The sequence below is a fragment of the Lepidochelys olivacea genome, assembly GCF_965140295.1.
Source record: "Lepidochelys olivacea isolate rLepOli2 genome assembly, chromosome: 4".
Lineage (NCBI taxonomy): Eukaryota > Metazoa > Chordata > Testudines > Cheloniidae > Lepidochelys > Lepidochelys olivacea.
Genome location: NC_140414.1, coordinates 36,843,886 through 36,849,885, shown reverse-complemented (window position 1 = coordinate 36,849,885; position 6,000 = coordinate 36,843,886).

Below are 6,000 nucleotides of genomic sequence, written 5' to 3'. Positions count from 1 at the left end.
AGGTGGGGAGTGAGAAGAGCAGAAAGGGAAGGGCTGTGAGAAAAGATGGAACAAGTCCATGGAATATTTAAAAAACCAAAAAAGGTAGTTTGCGGATGGCACCAAAATTGGAGAGGTGCAAATAAAAGAAAAGTTCAGATTGTAAAGTGTCATGGATAGAGCAGTAGGGATATCAGCTAGCATGAGGAGGTTTGGAATTAACTAATATAAACTAATATATAAAATACTACAGAAAGGGAGAGGAGCTAGAGAGCACTGACACATAATAGGGAGAAATAGCCATGCCGCTGCCACTTGTCATATTTAATTGAGTTTATTTTCTCCTTAATACTAATACTTTTGAATGTAACCATGCAGGTTAGCTATAGCAAGGTATTAGGATTGGAAGATGGAAAGGGAAAAGTGCCCATGAAAAGATCTCCCTCAACCTTAGAAAGTGTTCTGCAATATGAAAGAGTTTGAGAACCACTGTCCAGACAACTCTCAAAATATATTGCAGAAATCTGAATAAGGAAGAATCAGCAAATTGGTAAAAAGGACCTTTAACTTTACAAAGATGTCAGTTCCTGAAGACACTGGGAAACAGTCCAAACAATGAGGTGTCATTTTGTTCTGGAGAAAGTAAAGAAGGAAGTGTTATTTACTCCTTCTCATAACACAAGAACTTGAGGGCACCAAATGAAATTAATTGGCATCAGATTTAAAACAAACAAAAGGCAGTATTTCTTCACACAATGCACAATTAATCTGTGGAACTCTTTACCACAGGATGTTGTGAAGGCCAAGACTATAACAGGGTTCAAAAAAGAACTAGATAAATTTATGGAGGATAGGTCCATCAATGGCTATTAGCAAGGATGGGCAGGGATAGTGTCCCTAGCTTCTGTTTGCCAGAAGCTGGGAATGAACAACAGGGGATGGATCACCTGATGATTACCTGTTCTGTTCATTTCCTCTGGGGCACCTGGCATTGGCCACTGTTGGAAGACAGGATACTGGGGTAGGTGGATCTTTGGTCTGACCCAGTATGGCCATTCTTATGTTCTCTTAGAGTTTAGCTAGAGAATGTTGTCTGCTCCTCAGGAGGCTAGAATGACAGACTTGTGAAATTCCCAGTTTCTGCTTCTAAAAAGGCTAATGGTAGTGAAATTATAGGGAGAACACAAATAGATTTTTAAATAAGAAAATTAGGAATAAAGCCAAAGATCAGCGAAAACCTATTTATATAGCGTCAGAGGTGCACCTTGTATTGTAAAAGAGGGAAACCATGCTAATAATTGGATTTTTTTCCCCGCTCCCCAATGTTTTTTTTAATGATCTTGGGTCCCAATACTACAAACATTTAGCATGTACCTAACTTTATGCACATGAGCAATCCCTTGGCTAGCCCAAGCCTGAACCTCTACATCACAATTAAACAGCCCCTTAGCCTGAGCCCTGCAAGCCTGAGTTCACTGGTATGGGTCAGCCACAGGTGTCTAACTGCACAGCAGACATATGGACAGTGTTCTATTGAATTGCTGAAAAGCTTCAGGAAGCAGGTGGGTTTTCAGACATTTTGCAGCACCCACTTAGGGGATCCAGCTGCTTTCCACTCCCTTTTGCACTATAACAGCAGCACAAAGCAGGGGCAGGGGAGGTGGGCGGGAAGGGGCCTCAGGGTTCAGGCCACTAATTTATCCTATTTGCCTCTTATTGCTATTTACTTTCATTCAGCATCACGGGGTCAAGTTCAGCTTTGATTTTATTGGTTTTATCCATTTGTTACAACAGCTACCTAATCTTGCTTGTCAGTCATCCTTAGGGAGAGTAAAGGCCTCCTTTTCTGGATGGGTCGAGCCTGAGGGCACAGAGAATAAATTTTACAATCTGGAAGATCACTAAAACAAAGGAGCATTTTCCACTTTTCTACAATGAAAGGAATTACCTGCACTCACATGAAAAGTAGACAATGTTTACAGAAAAGTTACATTACTTAACAAAAGCTATGAATTTTGGAGGGGTTGGCCACTCAAAAATTAGGTGTTAATGAGGACAACTAAATAGATTTTAAAATAGCTTTAAATGAAGTGATTAAATAACTCACAAAAACTGGTCATTGGTCACAAAATTGGGTGACTGGGCAACAAAATGGCAGATGAAATTCAATATAGATAAATGCAAAGTAATGCACATTGGAAAACATAATCCCAATTATACATATAAAATGATGGAGTCTAAAATTAGCTGTTACCACTCAAGAGAGAGATCTTGGATAGTTCTCTGAAAACATCCACTCAATGGGCAGCACCAGGCAAAAAAAACTAACAGAATGTTGGGAATCAGTAGAAAGGGATAGATGGAAAGACAGAAAATATCTAATGCCACTATATATATCCATGGTACATCCACACTGTGGGCAGTTCTGGTCACCTTATCTCAAAGAAGATGTATTAAAATTGGAAAAAGTACAGAGAAGAGCAAAAAATGATTAGGGGTAGGGAACAGCTTCCATATGGGGGGAGGGGGGGTGAGAGAGAAAGAAAGACTGGGACTGTTCAGCTTAGAAAGGAAACAACTAAGGGCAGGATATGATAGAAGTCTATAAAATCATGAATGGGGTGAGGAACATGAATAGGGAAGTATTATTTCCTCTGGGTCACCCAATGAAATTAATAGGCAGCAGGTTTAAAACTAAGAAAGTACTTCACACAAAACACAGTCAACTCTTTGCCAGGGGATGTTGTGAAGGACAAAAGTATAAATGGGTTAAAAAAAAGAATTAGATAAGTTCATGGAGGAGAGGTTCATCAATGGCTATAAGCCAAGACGGTCAGGGACGCAACCTCATTTTATGGGTATCTCTAAACCTCTGACTGCCAGAAACTAGGACTGGATGACAAGGAATGGATCACTCAATAATTGCCCTGTTCTGTTCATTCTCTCTGAAGCACCTGACATTGGCCACTGTCGGAAGACTGCATACTGGGCTAGATGGACCATTGGTCTGACCTAGTATGGCCGTTCTTATATTCTTAGCTTTGGTACTGGTCTTTTCTGCATTGCACTGGCTCTTCCTTTGCCCCCTTTTTTTTTTTAATATAACAGATAAGTAGGTCCATATTTCATGAAAATCATAGTGGTGGTGTTCTGTGCCTGAACATTTAAACCAACCTCTGCATGTAACAGTCAAAGAATTAGCTGAATACCCACATGCAAAAATAGGAAGTCTTGATTTGCATTCAATAGCCCAGGTAATTTATCCTGAAATCCTATTATCCCTATATGTAAGGGCTGTAAATCTACTTGCAACGTGAGTATTTGGCTAAAGCTACCCTCCAATATAAAGAGAAGCTTCTGTTCAGATTACTTAATGACAAAATTCAATGTCATTAATGCAACCAGAGGGCCATATTCAGGGAAAATGTGCCTTTTTAAAAACATGTTGTTTAACTCTTTATATTCAGATATAGATACTGAATACTCTGTAGTCCCTTACTGGGCAATAACAGAGCTGTAGACCGGTGGTTCTCAAAGCCGGTCCACCACTTGTGCAGGGAAAGCCCCTGGCGGGCTGGGCCGGTTTGTTTACCTGCCGCATCCACAGGTTCAGCCGATTGTGGCTCCCCCTGGCCGCGGTTTGCTGCTCCAGGCGAATGGGGGCTGCGGGAAGGGCAGCCAGCGCATCCCTTGGCCTGCGCTGCTTCCCGCAGCCCCATTGGCCTGGAGCAGCGAACCGTGGCCAGTGGGAGCCACGATTGGCCAAACCTGTGGATGCAGCAGGTAAACAAACTGGCCCAGCCCGCCAGGGGCTTTCCCTGCACAAGTGGTGGACCGGCTTTGAGAACCACTGCTGTAGACTATTCTATTATAAAGTCTGCTCATCTGATGTCAATGTTGCTCTAATGGTAGCCTGTAGACTCCACTGCACCAAAATGACTGTATATTCAAGAGTTATGTTGGGACTCAGACCACTGTTTGCACTGCAGACCCCAAAGGCAAGAGTGCTACATTGTCAAGAGATACAGACCATTGGAAAAGACACTAAAATATGGCTATTCTATAAGCCATGGTCAATGTTTAGGGATATGATTGAGATCTTGGGACACTGTTACATGAGCAGGGCATAATCTTGTGGTTTTAGAGCCTAACCCAACACTCAATGAAGTCTACCAATGACTTCACGGAGATCAGAATCAATATCTACTATTTTCAGTGAGATCACTATAGGTTAACTGTGAATAATAATAATAACAACAATACTTACAGCAGCATTTACATAGCGCTTTTAGTAGAGGATCACAAGCATATTGCAAACACTTAAGTTTATCAAAAAACTTCAGAAAGTCTCAGTTTCATCCAGAAGCAAAAATGGGAGGAAAAAAATCAAATACTCAAAAATATTCATTGGATGGGAAAACTGTTTCATGCCCAGCTCTCGTCAACACTTAGTCTCTTGCTTTAACGGCCAACCCATAATTCCTCATAAGATTATACATAAGATCACAGAAGAATGTGTAATATGTTCAGGCAATTATGGCATGTGTGTGACCGTATCCAGCCTCTGAACTATTATTTGTTCAGTGCTTACACAAGATACAGAATTCCGTGCAGTCCCCTGTGGCTGCGTGAACACAATTCAGAATTTGAAGCCATTTCTTTTTGTGAATATATTAAATCTGTGCTCCACAATCAGTCTATTGGTTTCTGGGTTGATTTTAAGATGTTGGATTTGATGTACAAAGTCCTGTTTGGCCTGAGACCCACTTATCTAACAGGCTGCCTCTCTCTCTGACATACAGTTGCAGTATGGAGGTCAGTAGAGGAGTCTAAATTTGAAATCTAGTGGTAAAACAGAGAAGCAATTATCCATTAGGTTGCTGAGCCTACAGAACTTGTTTCTACCCTTAGTCCACAACAACTTGAATTCGTTAGCCTGCGGCAAGGAACATCTTTTTTGCCTTGCCCATAAGGACATGGGTATTGAATAAGACTGGCCAATGCAGGGATGAGAGTCTGGTTGGGATTTTGTAGAGAGGTTAATTATTATTTGCTGGGTTATTTTATTTGATATTGGTGTAATTGACAACTCTCTTTATTTATACATGTACTTTTAAAAAATTGCCAAACGTGCCCCATTGGAGGGATGCTCTTTTGCAGCAGAGTAGAAAAATTTACAACACAACATGCACAGACCTAAAATGGGTATTTGCACATATACACAGGCAGTTGGACATCATAACGTGTACACATATTATAGGCATTCGTACATATTCGCTAGGAGCATGCAAAAATAATGTGCACAGTTGCATGCAGCTATTGTAACTACTGGCCGCTAGCTGAAGACACATAATGTTCTTTTTGAGTAGTTCTTGTTGAATGAACCTTTATTAAAAAAATTAAAAATTCCAGAATTATTGCCAGTCTGCTACACTCTCATAGCTTCCATCCTACCGTAATAACATATATTATAGTTCACGAACTCTAACAATTGGAGCATGAAAGCTAATATCCATCCATAAATAGAATCTACGATCTATGCTGAGGTACATGAAGAGAATGTTAGCCGTTCAAAAATTACAGTACATTAACAGGGAGCAGCACAGTTTAAAAAAAAAAAAAGGATCCGTTACTGTAGGCTCCAATTAGAGGGGCATTACAAAGAACAGAACACCGGAATTGCCGCAATGGATCAGACCATGGTCCATCTAGTCCAGTAGTTTATCTCCAACAGCAGCCAGCACTAGTGCCCTGCTTCAAAGACATGTCCCTTAATCTTTGTAATAGACAGTTGTGAAATAGCCAACCACTTCCAGTATGAGCATGAAGACTTATATCCCTCATAATTCTGTTCGCCTATCTATTGTAACAGTGGATGTTCTATATCCTTAAAGACTATTCCTTATTAAAAATCCTGCCAAGAATTCAGCCGCAATGATATCTTGTGGCAGTGAGTTCCACAGACTAAGTCTGCATTTTATTAAAAAAACATATGTTTACTATATACAATTCTTTTATTCT